This window comes from Uranotaenia lowii, chromosome 3, assembly GCF_029784155.1.
Source record: "Uranotaenia lowii strain MFRU-FL chromosome 3, ASM2978415v1, whole genome shotgun sequence".
Classification (NCBI taxonomy): Eukaryota; Metazoa; Arthropoda; class Insecta; order Diptera; family Culicidae; genus Uranotaenia; species Uranotaenia lowii.
Genome location: NC_073693.1, coordinates 122456570 through 122475562, shown reverse-complemented (window position 1 = coordinate 122475562; position 18993 = coordinate 122456570). Strand labels below are relative to the sequence as shown.

At 37.0% G+C, this 18993-nt stretch overlaps 1 protein-coding gene across 1 annotated transcript in view; it reads left to right on the top strand.

The window, feature by feature from the left end:
• Positions 1 to 3593: 3593 nt before the first annotated feature.
• Positions 3594 to 18993, top strand: part of LOC129757146 (tubulin polymerization-promoting protein homolog) — a 50730-nt gene continuing 35330 nt past the window's right edge. The window contains exon 1 of the mRNA XM_055754273.1: positions 3594 to 3928. The gene's annotated coding sequence lies outside the window, so the exon portion shown is untranslated. The remainder of the gene's footprint in view (positions 3929 to 18993) is intronic.

Below are 18993 nucleotides of genomic sequence, written 5' to 3'. Positions count from 1 at the left end.
TTCGATGAATTTCCAAAGTTGGTCTCGCCGAAGCAAAGCTTGTACCGAAAACGACCACGACGGGTAATTCGAATTATTTAGTCTTGCGACACGAGCCCACTCCATTTCGCCGAAAGTTCTCGAAAAACACTTCCGTTTTTAACACACGACTTTCGCGAAAAATAACAATGCGAACCGACGCACAAAATGACTTCAGGTTTCCGAAAAAAACGCAACTGATCCGTCCTCACTTTAACAGGGACCGCAACCTGGGCCCATAACCTGTTCGCAGGTCGTACAGTGGAATAGGGGTTTCGGAATCGGATCAGCAGCAGAACTAGAAACGCGTGTTTCTCTTCAGAAAGTCAAACTACAAGTGAAGCATGTTTATTCAAGATACATATACAGTGAGCGTCAAATATAGAACTATTTCTCTACACGATGTTGTCTCCACACAGTGGGCCAACACAAAAAAGCAAGCGAGGTATTCTACTCTATAATCAAAATTTTAAATTCATAATAAAATTATGATAATAGAGCAAAGATATTCAAGAGTAACTATCTGAAATAAAAACTAATGCGAAAACCTCAAAAACGCATCCCAAGCTCAAAATTTTGCTACAGTTTTTAAAAAATTTCTCACTTGTTCATAGAATAAGGTTGTCAGATTTATTTCAGCACTAACCGGGCCGGATACATTCGGGCTGTTTATATAAAAACCTGGCAAAATCCGGGTATTTCATTTCATAATTGTCGACCAAAATCCAGGCAATACAGGGCAATTTTGATCCAAACCTAGGAGTTGTACATCGAAAATCTAAAAGAAAAACTTTAAAAAACCTGTCTGATTATTTCTTTGAATCTTGCTGCAAAAATTTTGGACGGTTTTACAACAATTTTTTTTCTGATTTAAGAATGAGAATGAGAACAAACCAGGACAAAATTCGGGCTTTTCCAATGAACTCCGTGCAAGCGGGTCGGACCGCACTTTTACCTAATTTTATCTTAAAAATCCAGGCCAATCCGGTTAAAACTGGGCAATCTGGCAACCTTATCAAAGAAATTCAGGTCTGAATATTAACTTTTAAACTAAACCCATTTTGGAGGCTCTGGCTGCATATTTCATATCCAAAATTGTATTTTTATATATTTTCGTATTTCTGATTCAATATCAAGTTTAGGATTTTTGATTTTCAGTTCGAATACTCTACGAAATTAGCAGTGGAAAACTGTTTTGAAATCCTGGTTCAAATTCGGTTTTGCATTTCGTATCAAATTTCAATCATGTTTTTCGAAAATCACATGAATTTTCATTATTTTGATAATAGTTTTCCGAATATGAAAAAAGAAGAATTTTGTTTTATATTCAAATTCGAAGTTCCTAAACATTATTCAAACACAAAATTTAAACATTTAAAGTTTCTAAGTGGCGAACCAAAATTGAAAACTCAGATTCAGATTCATCATTTGAAATTCACATTTTAAATCAGATTTACGAAACAGATTTAAAATAAATAATTGAAATTATGAATTAAAATTAAACCTGCAACACAAAATTTAAATAAAAGATTCATGAATGAGGGCTCAAAGACTAGGCTCATGAAATTCTGATCTGGAATTAAGATTCGGAAATCGTATTTTTTGTACATTTCAGAAATTGTATAGAAATTCGAAAACAGATTCAGAGTTCAATTTTTGAATTCCGATTTGAAATTAAGAAAAAAATTTAGCTAGTGAATGAGTTTTTCAATCAACATAAAATTGTTGGAAAATTCAAGAGAGCATGAACTGAAAAATTTGCTTGTTAATGAAATTTCCAGATTTCAACTTTTTTTAATCAGAATTAGTTTGTACACACAATTAAGCTGATATTCACAAATATAAAGTAGAATTTGAGTTAATTTTTTAAGTTTTGATTCATGAAAAATATCCAAAATTATATTTAAAAAAATCATCCACAGGATTTTTATCATGGAATTGATTCTTTATGAAAAAAATTTCCTGTTAATAAAACATACCTAATCTCCACCTAAAAAATCTGCACAAAATTAAATATTTTTCGGTGTATTGTTTAACGTTATTTATTGTGCAGTTTTTTTAAACCCAAATTTCAAACTAAAATCATAAATTTAGTTTAAGTTCGCATCAAGCAAATTTGATCCGGGATTTTTTTTATCTCTAACTGTTTTTTGGAACATTTTATTTATTTTCAACAAAGGTTAGAACCTTGGAATATGCTAAAGAAATAAGAAGATTGGACTTGTTTGATTTAGAATTTGTTTGATATAGAATAATATTTTTTAAATAAATTGAAGGCTTTCCTAAAATGAACTTATTTTATGCTCAAATCAAATAACTTTGATCTACCAGTCTTTTAAACAATTAAAAAAATTTAACCATCGATGAAATTTCGTATTTTCTGCCTTAATAAAAAGTTTAGCTCACGCTTAAGGACCAATTTTCTAAAGTTACTTTTTTCAGGTTTTATTAATGACACTTAACCATCCTTGTGGTATTCGTGTCTACTCTAAAGTTACGATTTCATACGAAAACTATTAAAGAGTGCTTTTAATTTTTTTTTTATAAAACGAACACACACATATAGGATCTCAGTGAAACTTCATGTTTCTTTGAAGAGATCTAATTTACTTAACTCTAAGACGTACATCTTTCAAGGAATTATGGCTAGCATCTTACAAATGCTAAAACCACCATATGTGCCGTGATCGGGATTTGATCTCATGGACTCTGGCTTAGAAGACTGGAACGCTATCCTCTAGGCCACGACCGGCGGCAATCGTATAGTTACAATCATACAATCATAATTTGTTTAATTTTTTTTATTCGTGTGTTGTTGGGCAAAAAATCATAGGTAAAAATTTGTCTCCAACCGCCCCCCCCCCCCCCTCCATGAGTCGGTTCTTTCTTTCATCAATCTACCGACCAGTGCGAAGGTTCAAAATTTTACTTTCTTATTTAGTGATTTTTAATAAAACTTGTTTGATGCTGAAAAGCACTTGTTTTGCATAAAATAATGATTGATTTGGATTTGTTTTGCTCCGGCAAATTCTTGCATGATCAGGCGTATTGAGTCGCTCAAATTTCTTAAAAATTTTGAAGCTGATAAATAAAAATGGTTTGATTAATGGTTGTTCTAAAAATTTAGCTAAATCTAAATTTAGCACCTAAAAAACTGAGTCACATGACCCGCTACACGAAACTGATCATCTGAAGTTAAAATTTGAACGATTACTTTTTTTTCCTTTTTTATAGGAATTTAACCCATTAAGGTCATTCTTCCTCGAAATTGAACGATTACGAATCTTTTCAACAATTGCTGGGTTTTTGGCGCATAATATTATCTTGGAAAATTTATCATTTTCTGAGCACCGCTGCCAGCTGAGGGCTTGCTCGTTGGGGGAGTTAAGTCCTGGGCGCGCGATGACGATATTTTCTCTTGCAATCATCGCCGTCCACCACCATCATCAATCATCATCACCATCACCCATCGTCAGTCAGCGAGCCACCCATCAGGCAGGGGAAGAAATGGCTGGCCGGATGCGAATGACTGCTGCTGCTGGGGAGTCCAGTCCGATTTCGCACTTGCTATCACGTTCAGTTTGTTTTCAGGCGGGTTCGGATTCGGTGCGCGCGCGACAAATTTCCTTCTTCTCTCCGGGCAGATTGAATTTTCCACGCGACAAACGGATGGGCCAAGTGGTGGAAGTGCACTAGTTGAAATATCTAGCGACGTTCGTTTGGTGCTGATCTCATCGTTCATCTTTGCTGGATCGAAAATCAAACATTGGCAGTATAGATTGTTTAAATAGTGACGTCCTCGTCTAAGCAGTTTAAAGCCGAAAGGTTAACTAGCAGCAGCTAACAGGAAGGAAATTTAATACCAATTTCTGAGGTTTTCATACTTCGACTGGAAGAGCTCGCCTTGAAAGTAAGTGTCGAAAGTGAGGTAATGGTCTAAATTAAACTGGAAACAATTGATGTTTGGGAACGGTTGAGATACGTTTGAAAAGTTCGCTTGAAGTGAATTATTCTATATTTGATCTTAGAGCAACAGTTTCGTTAGCCAACAAGTCGTAAAACCTATTTTAGAATAGATACATACAATTTTTGGCATCCATTAGCAAAATTCATCTTGTGAGATAAAATCATGAACAATAGCATCCCAGCCCCTTCTTCAGGGAAAAAAATAAAATCGAGAGAATGTTGATGATGATCTCGAATATAGTCGCGGATCAATAATTGTTCATGCGCACACCGGACTCTCCCCTTTTTCGATTCAAAAAACAAAAACCCACTGTTTTTGTTTTCATAAAATTGTTCTACTCCCTATAACTATGTGTATGGTTATTTGGATTGGAGCAACGAGCAGGTATTCTCAGCAGAGCGTCCCATTTATTCCGTATCAGAATGAGACTAGTTTAGCTAGTTAGCTTCCAGGCCACCCATGTGCCATGCTGGAGATTTGTCTCGAGATTAAAGTCACAGTGCCAAACAATGCACGTGGTTTCGTTGTTGGTCCGTAGGAGGGATTTAATGTCTGTGAAAGCGTTTTCTAACACTTAACTGTCACGCAACGGTTAAAATTCACCGTGTGGGTACTTATATTTTTCCTTCACGGAATTGGCTAGGATTGAGCATTTCCGCGTGACACGGTTTACTTTTTACTCGAATTAAAATGCAGAAAAATTTAAATAATAAATGAGCAGTTTACGATGGTCTTGTAACTTGTAACCGACCTTATGCACTTAACCTGAGAACTGGGTCACGTTAATATGAGTTATGATGACTCATAATAAAGATTGAAGTTCAAATTCTCAACAAATGCATTTTATATCGATAGCACAAACCTAGATAAGAGAACAACCAATTCCATCCTTAACTGATTTTTACGAGTTGTTTTATTCTGATCTCTTTTCGGCGCCTACTTAGAGTACAAAATCTTTGTTTTGAGGAAAAGTGATGAACGTTTCGATTAAAGATAAATGCAATCCACAATTGTTTTTTTGACTTCATTTATTATCTTTAAAAACATCCTTTTGGTGAAGATAAGAAACTTGAAAGTATTGAATGAGCCCATTTGTGCATACAGTGATTTTATTATAGGTACATACTGCCCTTAGATATTGTAGGTGTGTTTTGAAGTAAAAAGATTATTTGATCGTTGACCCCCAATTCATAGTGAAAAAAGTGATTTATCAGTGTTATTTTCAAAAAATTACAAATGATTTTTTTTGCAAATTTATTTCAATAAAGTCGAGTAAATTTGAATTATAAATGGATAATTTCTTTAATGCTCATAATTGCCGTTCCAAGCAAAACTGTTCCATGTGACTTTTCGGTCATTTTCACTTTTCTGCCTTAAACGATCCCTTTTACCACTGATGAACTTTTACTGTTAACTTTCGAATAAAAACACTAACAAGTAGGTGTGCAACTTCAAATCGCTACGAGGGAATCATCCTTAGCACGAGGACCGAACGCTATGCACAAGTCAACTTAGCCGGCCGAATGCTGGCGTGCGAATGGGTATTGAACCGTTGCCATACATGTACGTGAGCCTGACGGAATATAGTGTGCGTGACATCACCCAGTGGATTATATCTATATACACCCATAGAAGAGGTTGCAAAAATCCAATGCCTATTTAGCACATCTCTGTGCCGATAATGCGCTGAAATGTGCACTGTGCCGAAGATGATATGTTTGAAAAACCGTAACTGGCATAAGGATTCGGCTCCCAACTAAAATGATGCATGACCACTACATTCAAGCAAAACAAGAAAAACATTTAATGGGATTTCGTTCCTGTTGGATAATTCATCCCAGAAACAAGAAAATAAAAATATAAACCACAGCGCCCGTAGGGAGAATCGAATTCTAATCACCAACCATATCTGTACAAACACGTGAAAAGGATCTATCTTCGTATATGGCGAATCGAGAAAAACGCGTTTGAAAAAAATACAACCTATTTTAAATCGCTAATTAAAAATTATTTGAAATTTTTGATTTTTATGATAGCTTAACGATTTTTAGGAGCATCCTCTATATGTTGGAATAGAGGAATATCAATTTTTATGAAAAAACAACGCGCTATCGTAGATAGAACCTAGCTCACGAAATATTTTATCTCCCTTGTTTATACACCCTTTGCTGTTTTCTCATTTCTAGCTTTAGTTTTAAGCTCGCGTTCATTTGCAACTATGTTTATATTTTGAATAAAGTGTCAAATATTTACCAACACACAAAAAGGATCTATATCCATGATGGCGTATTGAGAAAAACGCGTTTGAAAAAATACAACCTATTTTAAATCGCTAATTAAAAATAACTTGAAATTTTTTATTTTTATGAAAGACAAACGATTTTTAGAAGCATCCTCTATATGTTGGAATAGAGGAATATCAATTTTCATGAAAAAATAACGCGCTATCGTAGATAGAACCTACTTCACGTAACATTTTGTCTAACCTGTTTATACACCCTTTGCTATTTTCTTATTTTTAGCTTAAGTTACAAGCTCGCATTCATTTGTAACTATGTTTTTTATGTTGAATAAAGAGTTAAATTGATTATTTTGAGTTTGTTGGCGGAGTAGTAGCGAAAAATTGTTTCGGAGTAAAGGGTGTATATCCATGTAATGGCAGTTCTGGTTTAAGAATGTTTATAGATCCTTTACTCAAATTGAGTTTTTAATGTAACGGAATATTATTTTCTCAAAAGGGGTTTACCGTTAAGTAGTGCAAGTGTTGGCCTATCGCGAGGTACTGAAAATGGTTTTTGTTTACTTTTGGAGATAGATCCTTTTCACGTGTTGGTACAGATATGGTCTTGCCAGACCGACATCTTAACCAGTGTACTATTTGAGCTTCATGCAGGAAGAGGGGTATTTGTCATAGGCATTCTGCCACCGATCAATCACAAAAGAAACGCACGACAGTGGCTTCCCGGCGTTTGGCCTCCTTTCAAGGTATTCATTTGTCTTGTGATGGAAACGGGAAAGGGAACGGGAGTGGAGGAAACGGGGAACCCATTGAATGAGAACTGTGCTTTGCTTACTGCCTATTACATACACACGCTACATATACACAGCTGCTGAAGCCGGGCAGCTTGGCCGGTGCTTGTTTGCCGGTGAATTGAAGGAATATATTCTTGTTGCTTTTGCTACATACACACGCACAGCTTAGCCGTGGTTGTTTGCCGGCAAATTGAATTGAAGGAATGTTTTTGTTTTGTTGCTTTTACTGCATACACACGCACAGCTCGGCCGTGGTTGTTTGCCGGTGGATTGAAGGGATTGAATTAGAAGGATGTTTTTGTTGTTGCTTTTGCTACATTCACACGCACAGTGCTCGGTTCGCTGGCTGCCTGGTGTTGGCCGGTATTTATTTCCATCCTTCTTCGTCTTGTGATGCGATAGGGAGGGACGTGAAAGCGTTTTTATTTTGTTTCTTTCAGACATACGCAATTCGGTTAACTTGGGAGATTAATGCCGGTGGGAGCTAATCGAATCAGCACCGATCGCGTTATCTTCTTGTACCAATGATGCTATGTAATTGACTACACGCCATTGGCACAGAGGCTGAATTTTGGGTGTACTACACGACGATTATACAATCGTGTCTCCCACAGTCACAAGCTCTCTAAAGTCTTCTCGTGCTTCGTACTAATGAGAGACGCTCAACACAGTGCGTAATCTATATACAATGTGGCCTTCACACATTCGTGCACCACACATCTCCCCTCTACTCGGTTGAAGAAAAGAAACAAATTTGTCTCTTGATAAAATTTACCACCGCTCTTTCATGCACACTGAGAAAATTTTACGTACCAATTCTGGAGAAGGTCTTAATTATTGACATTGTTTCATTTTTTGCAACAGCAGGAATTGGGCTTGGGCCTGCTAAAAAGAATGAAACTTGCTCTTTACTTTGAAGTAAGTAAGTTACTCTTTACAGATTTCCAAAAGAATCACAGCTTATTTGAGTGATGTTGGAGTAAAGTCTATTGCTTTCTCTGTTTAACGAGAAATTGTATACCGGGATAACGAGTGCGCCCATCGCCATTCAGTAAAACTGTAAGGTTGATGTCACGCTGAGGTGACAAGCGTCGCTTTGACACACAATATTCTCATTGAATTTCCTACTTGTCGCGCTACAAAACATCCTGGCATCAGCTTTGTCGCGCTCAGTATGACAGGTCTGCACTTTTTCCATAAGATGACCTTAAGATTTATCGGAAAATCGAATCACCAGTGGACTGTGCAGCACTTCAAGCCAACATCTCGACACTTTTAGACTGGTGCAAGTCTCATGGGATGGAAGCTAATGCCAGTAAATGCCGATGCATAACTTTCTGCAGAGCTAGAACTCCACTTCGTTTTGCCTACAAAATGGACACAGAAGAAATGGAACGAGTAGTTTCGATTAAAGATCTCGGAGTTATTTTTGATCAGAAACTGAGTTTTTCAGAACACATAGCCGCCACAACCGCAAAAGCCTTTGCCATTTTTGGCTTTATTCGTAGAAACACTGTTGAGTTTGAGGATGTATACTGTCTTAAAGCGGTTTACTGCGCCTTGGTGCGCAGCGTTCTGGAATACGCCGTGGTAGTTTGGGCGCCGCATCAAACAGTACACACTGAAAGATTAGAAAGGGTACAAAAGAAGTTCCTACGATTTGCACTCCGTCGACTGCCGTGGAATGATGCCGTTCGACTGCCACCGTATGCCGAAAGATGCAATCTAATAAGTCTTGAGACCCTGCGACGCAGACGAATATACATCCAAAGAATGTTTGTTTTTGATTTGTTGATGAACAATATTGATTGTCCTCTACTGCTACAAAGCATCCACATTCATGCTCCAGCGAGACGTCTTCGTCAACAGAACTTTTTGTGGATACCATCTAGTCGCACAGTTTTTGCCCAAAATAACCCTATGCATAATTGTTGTCGTGTTTTTAATGAAGTGTATAACGTTTTTAATTTTAATCAGTCCAAAGAAGTGTTTAGAAATAATATTCGTAGTCTTAGAACATAAATCATGTTTAGTTTAAGATATGTCTGTATGGTTTCTATCAAAGACATTAAATAAAATAAAATAAATAAAAATAAATAAAGAATAAATGAGAGCAAGTATGTCGCGTGAACGTGTCGCAAATCAACGCGCTGCTTATCGCCTGAGTATAGCAGTACTCTAAGATTTGTGGAATTCACTTGTTAATTCCTAGTCTACGGATTCTTTCAGTAGGACTACGATATGAGTAAAATTGGAGAATATCTTAATTTTGCTTCTTACTCTCAGAGATTTCTACAGTTTTTTTTAAAACTCGTTCTTTGACTTATTTTCCGATAATGTTTGTTCCTTTTCAGTTCAGCTTTATTGCTTCAATCATTTTGTGAGATTCGATTTCACTAGAGTGAAATCATCGTAAACCGCAAGGATACAGATTTCCTTATCGGATAACTTAAAGAACTGATTCAATCCACTTGGGTTCCGTTAATAATTGCGGATCAATATGAGGAATGTCGACTTCATGGGCAATGAAGTCTCTAGTTTAAGTATTGAAGAACTTTTTATTAATGTTATGCGTTTTTTTTTTACATTTGTACAATATTTGGAATCTATGTAAATTTTGCATTTTACCACCTATCGCCGAAATCCGACTTTTAATATAATGAACAATATTTCTTACTGGAGTTAAAAATGGTCACAGCTTGGCTAGAATAGTGTTTTCCGAAAGAAATTTTTCCAGTTTGATCGATCATGCTCCTCTGTGCAATCACTAGCAGATAGTTTCTCTACATATTACAATTTGAAAATTACAACAAATCAAACAAGCTCAGCTAAGCTACTACAATTACAAAATTACAACATTTTATGGGTCAAGCATGGAAAGCTATAAATTATCATATCACTATCCCAGCACCGAATGTTACTTAGTAAGTCGGTTGCATGTCAATCAAGTTTCATCAATTGGAAGGTTATATATGCATTTCGATTTCAAATTAGTGTTTGGATTTAATCCTAACTACTTTATGTGATTTTTATAACACAATGCCACATGCAGCTACCTTGCAGCTACGTTCTTGTAACATACTTTCCTCTATGTCATATTTTTACATTCTTCAGTCTGGATTAATTTAAGGGCCTTCTTCATTATTTCACCGACAGGGGGAAACAACTATGTCATCTGTCGCGTCTCCGAATAAACTGAATGTTGCTTAGAGATCCGCCTTGCCAGGTAAATTTTTTGACGTTTCGGAGTTAGGACAAATGTATGGCCGTTTTCAAAAGCTTTCCAAAAGCTCCCTAACTAATCGAAACTTTTCTATGGAGGACATGGTGTCGCTAGTGTTTGCTTAATAACTCCCATGGCGGTACAGTAACAAGCCAGATTTTTGTGGTCGTGTTGGTATCATATAGAGTTCTAACGGTCTTTTTTGACTTTTCAATACTATCGTAAATGATTTACTTCGCTCATATTTCCCAGAACAAAAACTATTCTTTTTCAAATAAATTGCATTTAAATTTCAATATCAGCATTGTTTTTTTTTATTATTAAAGATGTAGGTACTAGACTCCATTAAATCCCAAATAGTAGGAAGTAATTTAAAATCATTTAACGTAGCTATTACTTGTAATTTGTTCCCAACAGTGCAACATCATGCAACGTCCATAGCCACATGAAATTGTAGTAAGAATAATAAGGCCGCAAGACGCAACGCGTTAGTGTCCAAACATTTATATCACCACATTCTTAACCGAGACCATAATTCACCGCACCATAGTGTGCGTAGATTCCTTTTTTAACGCATGTATGGAAAGTGAGAGGATTACCCGAAAGAACATACACATGTATTCATTCGTTTTTATGAAGTGGCCCTTTTTTTGTTTCATGTTCTTAGCATCCATGATAGAAAGAGCAAAAAATGCTCAGTGCTTCTCTCTCTCTCTTTCTTTTATAAAGTGCCGACGCAAAAGCGAAGCTCTATTGAAAAGGCAGAAAAGAATCAACGCATTCTCGCGATCTATCGAGCTTTCTTCGTTCCCTAAATGAGGTCTGAACTTTTTTCAATCAACAATTCATACGAGTAAGCTTAAAGCTCTCGTGTTCGCTAGCGCTTCAGAAAATACGACTTCGCTTACACTCTTACCGTATTTTTTTCACCTGGAGGCAAACTAGGTTCGCTCTAACTGCTGTCATCGTGCTCATTTATTGCTCGAGACGCAACCTAGGTTCGCTCGAAAAAGGGACGGAGTCGCCCTGAGAAAAAAGTCAGTTTTGCGAGAAGTTCACCAATACTCTCAACGTTGTTGTCAAAACATTAAACAGCTGTTTTTGGCTGAAAACAAAACAGTTGAAATAATGAACGAGCAAATGATTATTGCCGCGATTTTGAACCTCTCAGCCAAGCAAAATCGTACTATCTGCAGTCCAGTGCAATCCGGACACGAAAAACGCAATCCGGATGTGAAGAACCGAATGAAGAAATCCAGAAGGGAGAACAAAATGAAAGCTGCATGTAAACATTGCGCTCGTTCTCACGCACACCTACGTATAGAATAAATCGAAACCCGAAAATCGTTTTTTTATTCTGACGGTTCCATAGCCAAATCCGGAATCAAAAAAAAATACGCCATCTGTTTCGAGTCTTGTAAATCAAAGCAACTTTTTGAAACTTAAGATCAGCAAATTTTCTTGTCTTGCAGCCTTGCAATTCCCTTTTTTGTGTGATGTTCCATTCCGACGAGCATATCAATAATATGAAGCAAAAGTTTCAACCATTTTTTTCATTGATCTAAATGTCGAGTTTTACGGATCTTTGCATGACATTTTACATCTATCCAATTCCTCCTTTCCTTGAAAGCCACCGTTCTAAGTGAAGTGAATGTTGGACCATTCGTTCTGGGACTTATCGATAAGCAGCTAGCATTGCTTGAGAGTGTGAAGCAATTCCAAACCGATGATTGTGTTGGAATGTTTGGCGGTGATTGTTGCTTGAATGCGTAACCAAATCTGCGCGTAAAATGTCGAACAAGCAAAACAAAGGAAGAGTGTTCTTGTGATCTACACATACAACCATACATCTAAGCATGCTGTTTTCCCACCATTCTCTCTTCTCACCCAGTCAATGTCAATACCGATTGACTGAACAGTGAACATATGATCAAATTTTCAAGCATACTTTTTTTATATTTTATGTTATATCTACTTAAATATCTTCTCTAAATTGAAGTATGATTTGAAGGAGTTCCAATTAATTGTTCGTGATTGTGATGATAGCTTAACCTTCTTTGCGACGATTAAAATACGGAGCTTTTAATACTCAAATAAATGGGCTTCTTTTCTTGTTAATCAATCTCTTTAACTTAATTTCAACACACAAGGGAAATTATCCTTTTGGTTTCTCTCTTAACCGAACTCTATCTATTCATGTCTACCAGCATGTTGATAGTGAGACATTTATTTTACATTTCTATGTAAGCTTCAATGCACTTTCTTTATCTTTCTCTTTCTTTTCCAATTTTCCCTCTATCTCTTTTTTTTTTTATCTTTCTATCCTTTTCCGTGAACCTTCATCATGCTTTTCTTAGGCCGGTTATTGTTTTGTCAGTGAACTTTCAGCAAGCTTTTTCCTGGACTCTACGCGCATGATTATTTTAGCTTTAATTTTGGCAGACTACGAGCACGTTTTTTTTTTAAGGAAATGAATCTCAATTTGACTTTTCTTTTTTTTTCAGGAATTTTCATCCTATTGGATTATTCACCCCATTATTTTTTTTTGTCTTTTCATTTTTCAAATGCGCTTCATACACATATTCTATCGCAGATTTTAGCTTATTCTCGCCACGTTTTCCCTGTTTCTTTCTTCGGTTATTTCAAAGCATTTTTCTATCTTAGTGTTTCATTGCGAACTCTCAGCACACTTCTGTTTGACAATCTGTCTTCCAAAGAACTTGGCTTTTCTTTTAGAGGCTTTTCGTCTAGGCCATAAGCACTTTTCTAACTTGGCCTGCTTTTTTTTCTCTTCTGTCTCGGTGGACTGCCAGTGCCCTTTTATTCTAAAATTAGCAAGCGGACTCTCAGCGCGCTTATTACTCCGATTTTTTATTTTTGCCTCGGCGGACTCTCAGCGCGCCATTTCTCTAAGTTCGACAAGCGGACTCCCAACGCGCTTGTTTTCTTAGACTTTTGCATCGGCGGACTGTCAGCGCGCCCTTTTTCTAAGTTCGACAAGCGGACTCTCAACGCGCTTGTTTTTTTTGAACTTTTTCCGGCGGGCTCTCAGCGCGCCATTTTCTCAAGTTTGACAAGCGGACTCTCAACGCGCTTGTTTGATCAAACTTTTGCCCCAGCGGACTCCCGGACTTATTTACTGAGCCTATGATTTTTTTTATACTTACAAAGTTCCGATGAACGCGTTTCCGGTTTCGTTTGCCGTCACACCACTTGTTTACAACAATCCTTCGTGTAAGGATGATTCCCTTTTCTCTGTTGAATTGTGAAAAATTGTCCTGTTTAGGTCGCCAAATGTGCAACTTCAAATCGCTACGAGGGAATCATCCTTAGCACGAGGACCGAACGCTATGCACAAGTCAACTTAGCCGGCCGAATGCTGGCGTGCGAATGGGTATTGAACCGTTGCCATACATGTACGTGAGCCTGACGGAATATAGTGTGCGTGACATCACCCAGTGGATTATATCTATATACTACACGACGATTATACAATCGTGTCTCCCACAGTCACAAGCTCTCTAAAGTCTTCTCGTGCTTCGTACTAATGAGAGACGCTCAACACAGTGCGTAATCTATATACCAGGCATGTCAAACTCGTTTAAGTGCGCGGGCCGCATTAAAAATTTTCTATGACCTAGAGGGCCGCAGCCAAAATCAGTTAGAAAACATAACATTAGATAGGGTAAGAACACTATATATTGAACACCATCTTTGGGATTCAGCACATTTGTGGCCAATAAATGATAACGAAAGGTTTTTCTGATAAAATTTTGATAGCGTAGCTTAAGCTTATTTCTCTGCTTCGAATCGATATATTTTTTTCGTGGAAATATGTTTTAAAATTATCATTTAAGCCTTTTAATTCAAAATTACTTTTGTCCCAATGATTAAACACAATGATTCAAATATTGAACATGCAATGTTCTAATTATTGAACACGTAAATATTGAATATCATTGCATGTATTCAGGGGTATTTCGCTTGATAGTATGCCTTGCAGGGGCGATTTTGGTTGAGCTAGCAACCAAGAAACAGTTTGTTTACATTTCCAAACACCAACTGATGTTTGTTTAATAACTGGAACATGCATTTCTTTACGAAACGAGTACTGCAAGATTGAACGTTCAATAATTGAAACATCGGCGTTTTCTGTGATCCAATGATTGAACACTTTAATTTGTTAAATTTTAAGAAAATAACGATAATAAAGGCTGCCACTCTTCCAGAAATCATTCAAAAAGACTTAGTTTAAAACACTCATATCATTATCTTAGGCGTTCATTTGTCTTTTATCCAATTTTTCCCCCAATCAAAAAAAGGCTGTTTTCTTCATCCAGTCGAAAAACGAAGCCAAAATTTGAACACATATTCAAGTTTCGGAGACTGTTGCTTTAAGAGTCCGAGATTCTTGATAAAAATTTGAACATAGTTATAAAATGCTTCAACAGTAGCACAACGAATTTTGATTCATTTTTCTACTGTATATTATTGTTTTAATCGGTTAATGTTTTAGTAGTGTTCAATATCTGGTACCTGTTCAATAACTAGTGCTTCTACCCTACAATAAAATGGAATATTGTTATAAGTAAACTTGGGATGAAAATTTGCGTTAAATTTTTATGTAAACTTTTAATGTTTAACATTCTTATATTATAATGCAATATATCTATTGTCCTGATATCAGGTTGAAGTTTATTATTCACTAACACTTTCATTATTGATGATAAATTTTTATCAGATAATCTCGAACAATGAGGAGTTTTTGTAGCTTTTATTATGAAAAAAAAAACTGCTCACATAGATAGCTACTTGCAAACTGTAAAATCCGCCTTTATCTACGCGCTGGAAATCTCCGGTTACTGAATTGTCCTCATCCGGAACCTATCGAACCGCTTGCTGCTGATTGTGGACTCTGCATCCTTACGGCTTCACTGTTCGGACTGACGCGGGCAATTGTATGAGTGTGAGTGAGAACATGTACGGAAAAGGAGCGGTTAGCATATTTTGACGTAGCGAGGGGCGATCTGATGTAAACATCAATGTACAATCAGGAAGTCACACATTTTGAGTTGTCTGTTACTCACACAAACATAACAAGAACTCTGGCAACAAATTTCCGTAACTCAACGTAGCGTTCAGGCAAATAGCTGTAAAATTTTGGTACAGCCACTTCAATGTATTTCGCTTTTAATAAAGAATCGCACTGCAGTCTGCAGCTCTATCAACTCAAGTTGCAAATTATCAGCAGCATTTTTAGGAGCAAACGAAAATGGATTTACAAACAACGAAAATTCTTGCTCGTATGAATTATAGTTACGATAACGGATTTTGAATGCATCTAGTAACGATTCTAGGTGAAGCACAGAGAACAGACGTACGAGCTCGAACAAAAAATCTTCCAAAAAGTGTGTAAAATTTCAAATGCTGACATTCAAAAAATACGTTTGAAATTGACTTGAAATAGTGCAATCTATTGTGCCGTTCAAAAGTTACAAATAAAATTTTCAGGTGGCCAGTTTTCGAAAAGGCCCAGCCAAAAGAAACAGAAAAATTGTTCAAAACTATCGTTGGAAATTTTACACAAGTTTCGTGGGCTAGCTTGTATGTCTGTTCTCTGTGGGTGAAGTACGTATTGATGATGCAGCCTCATTTGATCTTTTCAGTTCTTGACACATAGAGAAGTGCACAAGGTTTTCTTTGGAAATTAGGTTGATCCATAACCGTAACTTCGCTTGAAAGTTATTTACATCATCACAATCAGTTATGATATTTTTTTTTCTTTCCTTGAAGCTTTAAGTTCAAATCTTGCAGGTGGCCAGTGAGGTCAACGTCAAATGCTCAATCCTGAACCCAGCCGTCTGCTTGAAAATGTTCAACAGATTCACCTTTCATTTCCAAAAATAATATTATTTCCTCTCGTGGGAAAATAATCTTTTTAATATTTTCTGACAGGAAAGCCAGCGTACTTCTGTTTAGTTTTGTGAAAATTGAATGCGGGGCTACGCGGGCCGCATAGACCAAAGCCGCGGGCCGCATGCGGCCCGCAAACCCCCAGTTTGACATGCCTGCTATATACAATGTGGCCTTCACACATTCGTGCACCACACAGTAGGTATACTTTGTTCTGAACTTATACAGAATTTTCATCGTGGTGGTTGTCTCTATGTTGATATTTCTACGCAAGAATGTCACACTAGCAAATTTTTTTTGAAAAACGCATTTTTTTTTTCAAAAAAATCTCTTAAGATGAGTTTAAACTGGTGAATATAAATGTTATTCACTGAAAGAAATACTAAAATAGAGTGTGGGTGAGGAGCGAGGAGCCTTGGGTGATTTGCTTAGAGAAATTTTCACCAACATTATCCGGTAGGCACTGCTTACAAGATGGATACTCAACTATACATTTTTATAAACACAGAGGAACGTATTTTTCTCAAATAACAGTTCAACTTGATTTTATTTGGGAAAAATAGAAACTATGCATACGAGCTTCCAAAATGATAGAATAAGTGTAGCCGTATGACAGTTTTTTCGTAGATCTAGCATCGGTATGTGTTCTGGTTCTATAGGGTCCGGCAATTGAACTACTACATTACTACAACAGTAATTATTTCGTTGCACACGAAACAGTATTGAACGACCCCTCGTCGCTTTGTTTACATAAGGTCTTAGCTATCATTGGATGTCAGTGTTACTTTTGTAATCAGGTGTTATCCGGAAAAATGGATCTCTAACAGAAACGTCGCGCTGTGGTTGCCTTGTTTTTAGCTGGCAAACGGCTGAAGGACATAGTTCGTGAGCTGTCCGATGTAAGTGTGTGCAGAAGTTTTGTATATCGTACAGTTACAAGATACCTGGAGACCGGAAGTGCCGAAAAACGCTATGGTGAGAGACGCCGACCTACTGTGGTGACACCTGCCATGGCGAAGATCGTCAAGAAGCGCCTTAAGAGAAATCCTCGTCGTAGTGCCACTAAATTTTCAGAGCATCTCAACATATCGGATCGAAGTCTCCGTCGGATCCTAAAAGATAAACTTCAGACCAAGCCCTACAAGATCCAAAAGGTTAAAGACCTTACGGTGATGCAGATACAAGATTGGGTAACTGCTGAAGAGGGCCGTGGAAGGAAAATTGAAGAATATCGTGTTTACCGACGAGAAACTCTTCCCCGTACAGCAGTTCGTGAATAAGCAGAACGAAAGAGTTTGGCTGACTTGCTGACGGCCACCGGGCGATAAAAACCAGCGTCACTGATAGTTTGGGCCGGAATCACCCGTGGTGGCTGGACTCCGCTGGTTTTTGTCCCTGAAGGAGTGAAGATCAACCAAAATACATATCGGGAACTAGTTCTACAGAATGTCGTCGAACCGTGGGCACGTCGACATTTTGGTTCCAGGGACTGGGTTTTCCAACAGGACTCGGCGCCGGTTCACAAAGCGAAGAAAACCCAACTATGGATTGCGCAACATTTTTCAGGGGTCGTTTCGAACACCAAGTGACCGGCGAGTTCGCCAGACCTGAACCCTATGGACTTCGCTGTTTGGAGTATGTTGGAGGCCGAAGTCTCTAAGAAAGCTCTAAGAAGCTCTAAGAAACATGAAGGTGTGAAAGTCCTGAAGCGACATCTCGTGGCAGCCTCTGATAGCACAAGAACACCAGCGGGCCTCATACGATGCGTTCCTCGACTGTCTGCGGTGAGTGGTTAAACTCAATGGCGAACAAGTCGAACTTTACCAGTGAATTTTGAAAAAGTAATTTGTTTTCAAGAGAAATTGAATGAGTTTGAAATAAAAAGTTGTTATTTAAGTTATATTTTTAATCAATTTAGATGGTTATTTCAATATAGCACTCAATTGCCAGACTGTACACAGTAAATTTTTGCCTCGATTTCCAGCAAAAAAAAATTGTTGGAAACGTCCGGCCATCCAAATTTTGCTGGCAACCAGCAAACATTCTCCGTCTTGCTAATTTTTCCAGCACTTATTCCTGTTTGCTGTAAATTTTCCAGCAATCGATCCTTAAGTCAGATTAAGACTTGTTTATTTTTGGAGATAAAATTCAACTAAATTCGGAGAGTAGATGCTTCCGATGCTTCAGCTATTGATAAACAATAAAGCTAACGATTTGTTTTTATTTTTCGTAGTCATTAATAAGTTCGTAATCATGACTTGACGGCTTGTGATGTGGACATCCAGGGCCAAGGTTTTTGGCTGCAGAATCGTTCGATTTTTGGGTGCAACTTTTGTTTTTTAGAAATAAATAAACTATGTTAAACAGAATCATGCAAAAAAAATTTTTCTGGGAAAAAATATTCATATAACAGAATAAATAATAATCCATTAAAATCGAACATTTGAAGGTTTCCTCGAATGCGTTTTTTCAATTGCTGATTTTCCAGCAATTGAGTTTGCTGATCTTTCCAGCAATCGAAATTTCCGTTTGTTGTAGGAAATGTATTTTTTTTGGCAGAAAACATTGTAGAATGATTAACTTGAATTGTTTACTACATAAAATTCTAGGTGAATTTTAGTTTGAGAGAAAATTGGAGATATAGCAGGGTGGATTTGATTTAAATCAAAGTCAAATGTGATTTAAATCAAGATTTAAATCACTTGATTTTACTTGGTTTTTATTAGTGATTCAAATAAAAATTTGTCAGTGAATAAAATATCTGAAATTTAGTGAATACGGAATGTTTTTTTTTATTTTTCCGCATTTTTAAGCATCGAAGGCTTATCACAGAGAACAG